This window comes from Nilaparvata lugens, chromosome 14 (assembly GCF_014356525.2).
Source record: "Nilaparvata lugens isolate BPH chromosome 14, ASM1435652v1, whole genome shotgun sequence".
Classification (NCBI taxonomy): domain Eukaryota; kingdom Metazoa; phylum Arthropoda; class Insecta; order Hemiptera; family Delphacidae; genus Nilaparvata; species Nilaparvata lugens.
This window is the reverse complement of record NC_052517.1, coordinates 15913953-15925190: the sequence shown is the minus strand read 5'-3', so window position 1 is coordinate 15925190 and position 11238 is coordinate 15913953. Positions and strand designations below refer to the sequence as shown.

Genomic DNA, 11238 nt, shown 5'->3' with positions numbered 1-11238 from the left:
TTACGCCATGGGTAGACTATCTTTCAGGGCTCGTTTCCAAGCTCGGGATTCAGCTAAGTTTAAAGGTGCGTACAGACTTTCGCTCTGCTCCGCAACCGAACGTCACTCGAGCAGAGCGATTGATGATCGACCGGGGAGCAAGAGTGGAACGCGAGAAGAGCTAACATCTCCCGTAACGTTCATGATCGGTGCGAGTACAGAGCAGGGGCGGAGCGATCGCAGAGTGATGGCGGTACGAGGGTGGAGCTTGTGCGGAGCGGGTTTGAAGAGTATATATCTGTAAGCAGCTTTAGACTTTAAACAGCTGGAGTTAGAAAATTGGCTATCTGAAAAGATTGGGTGTAGTCCTAGTTTCTATGAGAATCTTTATTTTCTTATTTCTATAATTTGAAACGTTTCCTTGACGAAATGAAACATTCCCAAATAATTAAAAATAGCTGAAATGTTACACTATTCCCTCTTTATTTTATGTTGTAGTCAATTTTCTAGTTTTTCGAAATTCAATTTTAATGTAAACTGTGACCACGCCCCGTTTCGGAAAGCCAATTTTCTGACTCCAGCTGTTTAAAGTCTAAAACTTAGCTAAATCCTGAGCTCGGAAACCAGCCCAAGATTCTAATGTAGCAAATCTTAGGGAATAACCTTGAGTTCATTTTCAATGTTCTCTTAATGAATATTATATTTTTGAACTCATAAAGGGTACTCATAATCTTGAGAAAGCCAGCCAAGCTGAGCGATTTGCTAACAGGGATTATCTGTTATGTATTTGTTTTGTGATGTAGGCTACTACTGTAGCATTGATTTAGCAGTTAGCAAATAGCTCGCCTGAATCTGTTTTGTATGGACTGTTAAGTTTGCAATTAATTATAAGAACACTTGTTTTTATTATTACACTCGTTAATAAATCGCATCATTTGAATCATTACAGATAATCAATTCCACATTACACAATTATTAAAGTCTTCCATCTTAACTGACAGACTGGCGCTCAGGTGCCACGTGCACCAACCCAACATCTTCCCCTTTAAAAATTTCACAGATAACTTTTATCTGTAAATAAGTTACAAATAATTTACAGTTAAGTTAACATAAGTTACAGTTAATTTTACTGATGTGTACAACACATCAGTAAACTGGTTACAAATTAAGTTTTAATGGTGGTTTTATCTGACGACCATAGCGTAAGGTTTTTCTCTCCCCATTATTGTAGTCAATTCCAGCATTAACCATTCCATTACCCTCATTCTCCTGTTCAACATCTTCATTTTCATTAACAATAGCCCCATGCCCTACATGATTCCTTTGATCAACTGAAGTGAATTTCTCATAAAATTTGGTTGTAGTATTTGGTGAATTTGCCCTGCACTTGATATATTTTTTCAAGAAATTAATATTTCTTCTTACCACATTACCATTGACATTTGCAACTAAATATGCCCTCGGACCATCATTCAGTTTCTTTATAATTGTAGCTTCCTTCCAAATTCTAGTAAATGTATTAAATAGTAACACAATTTCCCCAGGAGCAAAAGAATGCTCATTTTCTCTGCAAGTTTTATCATAGTTTGTTTTCATCTTCAATTGATTATTTACAATTTTGTCACCAACCTGTTCCATCAAAGGATGACATGCTGATGGCATGTTGGTGATAGGCAAACGAGATCTCAGTGACCTACCCTGTAGTAAGTGTGCAGGAGAAACACCCAAAGAAACCACTGGTGTGTTATTATAATTGAGAGTCCCCAGCTCAAGATTTTTGACACCACATTTTCGCACTATGCTTTTAAAGATGTCTACAGCTTTTTCTGCTAGCCCATTTGATTGTGGATAGATGGGACTACTATGCACAACTTGGAACGACCAATCTTTTGCAAATTGTTTAAACTCATAACTGGAAAATGGCACATGATCAGAAACTACAGTGACTGGTATTCCAAACCTTGAAAATATTTTCTTCACTTTAGCAATGATTTCTGATGAAGGCTTACATTGTAAAGATTCAATCTCTAACCACTTGGTATAGTAACTAACTTGGTGAAGTACTAAATATGGTTTCCCCCCAAACTCAGCAATATCAAGTCCAACTTTGTGAAATGGCCTATCTATTACCTCATGACTGATCATGGGTAGCTTGATCAATGCCCGTGCATATGTTTGACAAATATGACATTGGACAAAATTCTTTATATCACTGGACATACCAGGCCAATAGTACAGTAATTTAGCTTTCATTATTAATTTAGCATAACCCAAGTGTGTTTCATGTAATATGGACAGCTTTTGGGTGAAATCGTATCCTTTGCGCATGACATTATAATGTATGCTATAGAAATAGAGTTCAATTACATAGACCTAGGCTTGAGCATAACAGAAGATTTTTTAGATTTATGTAGGTGGTAAGCTTTACAATGCCTTGCAACCTGACTTACAGGAGTGTCAATATAGCCAAATAGTAAAGGCCAGATTAAAAAAATTCATTGTTGCGATTGATGATACTCAGTTGTTTTTATGAAGGTGTTCATGCTCGAAAGTTGATATTTTGTTTTTCATGTTTGATTTAGTTTTTGTATGGTTGGGAATTTGAATTATTTATGTAATTATATTGTGTCATAGCACTTATATTTTGCATGGCTTCATCTGTTGACTGAAGAATAGATAATTATCAGTTGGAATGTGCTGCCCGCACGGAGAACTGTTTAAATTGCAATATGATCTATTATTTTAGTTTCAATTTTTTTTTCTCTTGATTCTTTTTTGAAATTTTGTAGTTTCTTAAGATTTTGTATACTATTAATGTAAGACTCTATAATATTCCTTCTTTCATTTTTTTCTATCTTTTGTTTGATCATTTTCTATTGTGATTAAATATACGAAGAAAAGGCCCCACACAGGATTACCTTTGGGGCTTCATTTAGACTATGATGATAAACATGTATTGTGCATGCGTGGGTGTTTGATACACCAGTTATGTTATTTTATTTCAATTTGTTTGTACAATGTTTGTTTTTGGTCGAATAAATTATTATTATTATTAATGTGCTGTCTCATACCGCAAGGTACTAATAACCTATCATCCACAAAGCATAACCCATATTTGACAGTGATATCATTTTTCATATTAAAATAATGCCTCAAGTCATCCAAGTATAACTTATCCTTATTGTCAGGCCATCCATTAGAATAGAAATCCTTAATGCAAGACAAACACTCATCTTTATCAACAGCTTGTTTAAATCTCACCATCTCATCAGGTGTCATACTTAATACAATTTCATGATCAGGACTAACAACTGAATGGACAAACACTTTCAAACCTACTAGAATCTTCAAGACTTTCCTCACATTTCTGGGAATCCCTATTTAGGTAATCAGCTATAGTATGCATGTACTTACCCTGAACAAACTCTAATTTCAAGTATAAGGAAATAACCTTTCTTTTAATTTCTTCAATCTATTATTAGCTACCTTACACATATTTTTTTACAAATGGATAAGAGAGGTTTATGATCTGTTTAAACTTTAACTATAGATCCATAAATATATTCATGAAATTTTGAACAAGCAAACCAGATAGCTAACATTTCTAACTCTATTTGCGCCCATGACTCTTCATTGGAGTGCAAACTTCGAGATGCATATGAAATTATCTGCCCTTCTTGCATAATACAACAACCTAATCCCGTCCTGGACGCATCTGTTTGAATAATAAATTCTTTGTTGAAATCAAAGCTTGCAAGCACAGGGGCCATTGAAAGACTCTCCTTGGTTTTATCTACAGCTTTGGAATGCAACTCAGTCCATACAAATAACACATTATCTTTTAATAATTCTCGTAGAGGAGCAGTTGAAGTAGCCATATTGGGCAAAAATTCTCTCACATAATTTACAAGTCCTAAAAACTTTTGAAGTTGTTTCTTGTTACTGGGATAAGTCAATGCCTGAATGGCAAATACACGTTCTGGATCAATAGCCATACCATTAACATCAAAAATATGATCTAGAAACTTGACTGTATCAACACAGTATTGAATTTTTTTCAAATTGAATTTAATATTATACTTGCGTGCTCTTTCATATACCTCAATCAATATGTTATTCATTTCATCCCTAGTTTGAGCAGCAATAAGTATGTCATCAAAGTACAATACTACACCAGAAATATCCCCAAAATACTTATTAACTAATTTCATAAATGCCTCTGGTGCTACTGCCAAACCAAAAAGCATTCTCTTAAAACTAAGAGTCCGAATTGGACTTGCAAATGAGCACAGCTTACTTGATTCTTTAGTAAGTGGAATGTGATAAAATGCATCTTTAATATCTAATAAGCTATACAACCGTTTACCTTTCAACTTGAGGTGTATTTCACCAAGAGTGGGAATTGGAAATTTTTCAATTAAAGCACTTTTGTTCAATTCTGTTGGACTTAGACAAACTCTCAGAGATTTATCTGGTTTCTCCACAATAACTACATCATTTAACCATTCAACTGGTTCATCTGTTTTGCATAAAATACCTTCATCAATCAAGTTATTCAATTTTGTAATATAAGCATCCTTGAGCTTGTGTGGAACTCTATTATATGTGACAGTGTCTGGGGTTACATTATTACATAATTTAATACTATAAGAATCATTCACTTTACCCACCACATCAAATACATCACCATATTTATGAATAAAATCATCTTAAGTTTTCAAACTAATTGTAACCTGGTTTGAATTCATTATAGAATTCGCATTTACTTCAACAGCCTCAAGCCGAGCAATCAATCCTCACCTAACACAGGTCGACCTACTCAATAGTGGTTCTATGGATTTCAACCCATCAGATGGTGTAGTATCATCAATTACAAAAAAAATCACTGAAAATGGTGCAACCTTTACACTCAAATGTGAGTTTTACTTTTCCTACAATCTTAATACTACCACCTCCATAGGCACTAGCAACTACATTAGCCTGTTCCAAAGTCGGTGCTGGCACATAATATTTCAACATTTTACTATATAATGAGTATGGTATAGTATTGATATCTGCCCCGGAATCTAACTTAAATTTTACATTACAACTTTGAAACTTCAATTACTCTCTCCAAGGTTCATCTGTATTCGCTTTTACTACATTTAAATCAACAGTCTCTACAGCAGTAATTTGTTTTCAGCACCCAATCACAAAGTGACCAAACAATCCACATCTGTTACATGTTTTCTCATAAGCTGGACATGCTCTAGGTTGTTTTCTATCAGGCGATAGAAAATCTCCAGAAAATTATCGCCCTATCAGTTTAATTAGTAATTTGTCTAAAATATTTGAAAAAATGATAAAAAAGCGTATTCTTAATTATCTCAGGAAACATAATTTCATAGCAGAAAATCAGTTTGGTTTTCAGGAGGGGAAATCTTCTGAGGATGCAATGTCTCGACTGGTGAGGATTGTGTCTGAAAACTTCTTAATGAATAAAAAAACCTTTGCTGTGTTCTTGGATTTGGCAAAGGCTTATGATACCATCCCTCAGCAAACTTCACTTAAAAAGCTGGAAAATATAGGTTTCCGTGGACCAGTTTTAAAACTTTTTGAAGGCTATCTACAAAATAGATCCCAGATATTAAAATCAAGCAGAGTAAATCTAACTGAGTTTGGCCTACCTCAGGGCACAGTTCTCTCACCAATATTATTTTTAATTTACATAAATGACTTACTGAAAATTAATATTAATGGCTGTTATTCCATCTCTTTTGCTGATGATACAGCTCTAGTTTTTTCCGGTTCTACGTGGAAAGAAACAAAACTTCTAACAGAATCAGGTCTCACAGCAGTTAAGTCATGGCTTCATCTGCACATGCTCACTTTAAATACAAGAAAAAGCATATATATATATATATATATATATATATATGACTTTCTCGCCTACAATAAACTCTATCCCTGTGGAAATGTTAAATGGTGGAATTGAAATTCATTCGTTTGACTGTGCTGAAAGGAGTAGTCCATCAGACTCAGATTTTGTTGTTAGGGACTGTATATGTCAATCACTGACAGACGTGAGAGAAGTCAAATATCTAGGTGTTTTAATAGATCAACATCTGAAGTGGAATGCACATATTGATAATATGTGTAAAAAATGAAATATATTGTTCACAAATTCTACAGATTGAGCAGTGTTGGAGATTTAAAGTTATTGATGATGGTCTATTCAGCTTATGCCCAATCCATATTTCAGTATGGTATAAGTGTTGGGGGGGGGTGTGCCTTAGACACTCATTTCAATAAAATAGGTGTGATTCAGAGGCACATACTAAAAGCTGCTCTCCAAAGGCCGAGACGATATCACAGTCACTTACTTTATGAAGAATTCCCGGTTCTGACAGTGAGACAACTCTATATAAAAAATTTAATACTTTATATCAATAGATCCAAAAATACTTTCACTCCAAACTTTCCAGCTTACAATTTCAGATCGCCATCAAATTACCGTGTTTCCAGGACAGACCTAATAGTATGCCATAGACAGTTCCCCTATGTAGTAAATAAATTGATTAACCTGTTACCGTACCCGAAAATTGAATTTTAGATAGCATCACTAAATCAAGTAAAAAAATAATTGATTGGATTAAATCAACAAATGTTTTTCACCTAATTCACAACTCAATTTGATTTTTCTTCTCTAGTATTGCCATCAAACTTACATACAGTATATATATTTGTGTTTTCCCCACTTTCACCTTGATTGAATTGTATAATATTATAGTTAAGATTACCTTGTTGAATCAAAGTTTTTCTATTGGAAGTAATAGTATCGTTTTCTGTTTTGGTACTCGTCACCAGCACTCAAACTGTGGTTTTGCTGGTTTTGTTGAATTAGTATATTATTATGTTAAAAAATATACTTCTTATTCTATAATATTACTTTTTGTAATTTGTATTAATTTGAGAATATTTTTTGTAAGGCAATAAAATTTGATTTGATTTTCAACCACACTTTTTACAATCCTACGGCAGTCCAGCAGGTGAAGGTGATGAAATCTGCTTACATGGTATCTTCTTCTATCGTTCATTCTTTGATTGTGATTGATGTTGCGTAATGGCAGCCATTTCAAATTGTTTATCATTGTTAACTGACATCACAAGTTGATGATTCTCCTGTGCTGCCTCAGCTGCACGACAAAATTGAATAACTTTATCAAGATCAATTTGTGGATCTCGTAGAAGTCTTTCTTGCAAAGCTCGATCATGAAGTCCTAACACAATCCAAACTTTCAAAATATTATCTGACTGTTCTTTGATCTCACAGTTCTTAATAAGCCTTTTCAATGATAACAAAAAATGATCGAACGTCTCACCTTCTTTCTGAGTGCATTGAAAAAATTTAAACTGTTCTATAATAACATTAGTTTTTGGTTCACAATGACGATTTAACCCTGCCAAGATATCCTTTACTGGTTTGTCTGTTAACCCTAACGATTCAATGAGATCATTGGCATCATCACCAATAAATGAATGCAACAAAGCGGTTTTAACTTCTCTCTCAATAATGTGTTATTTGTTTAAATCGATACCTCAGGACAATAGGGTTACAACTCAAAGAACCCTAATTTTACAGGAGTTCTACAAGTTTTCAAAGTAACCAAACAAATCCATTTATATCAACATAATTATCAAACATTTCTATATATTACTATAGTTATTATTATTGTAATTTTAAATATAATTATCTTTTTCATACACTGTATAGATTGCCACCCTCTTACACTAGAAACTTAGGTGTCATTTTAGTCTTGTAACCTAGAAATCTGACTTGCCACCCTTTTGAACTAGAACTATAATGAAGAATAAACAATCAGGACAAAGATATCCCCACAGAGTCAATTTTGGTGAAATGTTCAATATTATTGTCAAAATGTTCTCTGTGCAGCAATATTATCTTCTCTCCTTATATATGCTGGCTCCACAATGGAGATTGGCAATCATCAATGCAATCTGGATTCTACTGACTGCAGCTCCGAACAGGGATTTTCCATCAATATCCAACAACATCCCTGCTCTGATCAATATTATTACCATCTCCCTCTCACTATTATTGCACGTTCCTCCCCAGTCCAATTATTAGTAAATGGCAATAGTGTTCACTTCAATCAGGACTTCCTATATCTATATAAAAGCAAAATGGCACTCACTCACTCGCAGAACTAAAAATCTACTGGACCAAAAATGCTCAAATTTGGTAGGAATTTCAGTTGGCCCTTTAGAGGCGCACTAAGAACGGATTTGAAAAAAATCCAAAGATATGCCCAAAATTAGCATTTTTTTGCTTTTTCTCGGATTTATCAAGAACAAATAATGAACAGAAATTGTTCAAATTTGGTACAAAAGCTAAGATTGGGTGTAATAATGTTGTGTTAGAAGGAATTTGCAATAACATCAAAGATACGCCCAAAATTAGCAGTACTTTTGCATTTTCTCAGTTCTTTGATCAAGTAATAGACAGAAAATGTTCAAATTGCACTAAATAATTGAAATTAATCGGTGATTGAATCGAGGAAGGAAATACTTTGACTTTCTGATGGAATGAAGCATGCTCAAAAAAAATGCTTGCTCATAAAAAATGTTCATGAAAGAGCTCACAATCGGCAGTATAGGAACAAGAGGTACCTGAAAAAATAAATAGACATTTCATCAATAAATTCATTCACTTCAACGAACATAATAGAAAATTACAAGGAAAAAATAATAAAAGGGGACAATCTTAGGCATAGCGTGAGGTGTAGGTCTACTATTATTATTATTATTTAGGCTTATTTTTCACAGGATTTGTCATTTATTTTGGATATGGTATAAGACACAGAGCTGAAGCCAAGAAAAGAGAGCAGTCTCCACCAGCCTATAACATGAGTAATCCGCCTGCCAGATTCTCTGTCACTGTTGATTAATGCATTGCAAATAAATTTTTTACTGTTTCTCATCCACCAATTTTTCTATTCAACCTGTCACCTGGTCATATGGGACATATATATGATTCATATATTTATCTCATATTGATCAGGATTTTAGAGTTTTATTTTACGAAAAGTTTAATGAACGGTGTTTCTGCCTTTGAACAGGTTTGTCATCGACAGAAGGATTGTTTATTTCACTTGTTATCAAAATTATTGTAGTTTCTCTTTTGTTTTTGAAAACAAACGTGCTCGGCTTGTGCGACTGATAAAAATATGTATTTGAAATGGCTTCATGTTGGCATTGACTGAGTTATATATTAATACCCAAAAATTTTTCTAGTGGTGTGTGAGCTCGTTCGTTAGGACTGTGAGTAAAGTCCGGCTGTTCTGGTGAAGGGGATAGATTTTGTTCTTGTTTTATAATACAGTTTTCCTGTCACAGTTCGGGCAGTTTAAAGAGAATTGTATTATTGAATAGGAAGGGATCTGAACCCACTTCATTAGATCAGTTTTTTTATTTATTTTTCATTATTAATTAACGTCGCGATTAACCAGTGGATGCCAAATTGGGGGCCATTATCAAAAAGGTAGGTGATCTTTTGATCTTCCACTTACGACTTGCGTGGTGAAGGAGAACTCCATGGTGCTTAGTTTAAAAGTACCATTGGTCAGCATCGGCGGACAGTTTCAATTGCACAAGTATGTGAGGACACCTATGTATTTCGACGGCCAGATTTGTCAGCTTCAGCAGCAGGATTTCGTTTTGGCGCGGAGACAGGAGGACGGTGAGATTCAGGTCATCTCGGGAGATCATCTCTCTTCTTGTCGGGCACAGGACGATTTCTTATGCTATCTTCCGCGGCTGGTGCATGGAGGACATATGTCATCAAGATGTATGCATCACTTGTTTGCGGCGACGGAGCTGAAGGACATCCAACAATATTGCAGTTTAAGCTGTCGTCCAGCTAAGCAGGAGTTGGAGATCGTCGAATTTTCGCCTTCGGAGTATATCGTCGCGAATATACAGGCCAACACTACAGTCACTTGCGAGGGAGGTTCGTTTCATCATCTTCAACCTATTCCGGGAGCAATGTATGTGGTTTTACCCTGTCATTGCGAGATTTCGGTCGGCGGGAGAATAATGGTGAGAAAGACTTTTCCATGTGACGCAAATGTTGATAAACAACCTCAGGTTCTCCATTACTTACCTTTGCATTGGGTTAAGTTTAATTCGTTGAAAATTGATGTTTTGCAACCGCATTTCAATCCTAATTTTGTTAATTTTAGCGAAATTTTAAAACTGATATAGATATAAAGGTTCCGGAATTTACAGTTCAAGACGTAATATCGTCAGATATATTTCACAAAGTAGATCTTCCAACTTCTTGGGGAGATGTTGTAAATTCCTCTAGTTTTGTTTTTTATATATTATTTGGCTGGTTAGGGTTTTTAACTTTATTCTGTGCATATTTAGGCATCAAGTTGTATGTGTGTAAATTATCTGCTGTAACGGTAGCACAACCCAAGATACATATAATCGATAGTTAGGAGTTATATAGTTACTTTTTGATGGATTAACTGTTTTATTGTTTTTTTTTCTTGACTATAATTATAGTTATGAGTCATAATGTACTTATAAAGTTTTTTTTTTTTTTCTCGATTTTTATTGCAGCTTTTGAAGTAGTTCAATGTTGATTCACAAATAAATTATTGTCAATTGAGATTTTCTTTTCATAATAAGTTGAATATTCATGTATATTAATGTGTATAATATTGAAAGTTAGTTTCATATATAATCAATGTTATTGTGCAGCATAGTTTCGTTTTGAATTTGATTTGAATGTTTGTAATTTAGTTTGAGTAACCTACCTTTCTATGTAAAAGTTTGATTTCAATGTATAGTAGCATTATCAAGTCAATCAGGCACACGTTTGTTTCCCGAGTATATTATTTTTGTTTAATCATTATTTATTTATTTTTTTTTTTGTTCCCCTCTTGACTACAGACTCAGGGACGAGTCTTTCAGCGGGATGGGTGATGTGTCACCTGGTCATATGGGACATATATATGATTCATATATTTATCTCATATTGATCAGGATTTTAGAGTTTTATTTTACGAAAAGTTTAATGAACGGTGTTTCTGCCTTTGAACAGGTTTGTCATCGACAGAAGGATTGTTTATTTCACTTGTTATCAAAATTATTGTAGTTTCTCTTTTGTTTTTGAAAACAAACGTGCTCGGCTTGTGCGACTGATAAAAATATGTATTTGAAATGGCTTCATGTTGGCATTGACTGAGTTAT

At 34.3% G+C, this 11238-nt stretch overlaps 1 long non-coding RNA gene across 1 annotated transcript; it reads left to right on the top strand.

Moving 5' to 3' along the window:
* Nucleotides 1-1292: 1292 nt before the first annotated feature.
* LOC120354211 lies at nt 1293-8963 on the top strand. The gene is made up of 2 exons (XR_005572893.1): nt 1293-4894; nt 8806-8963. It is a non-coding gene; the product is annotated as an uncharacterized LOC120354211 (long non-coding RNA).
* Nucleotides 8964-11238: the final 2275 nt, after the last annotated feature.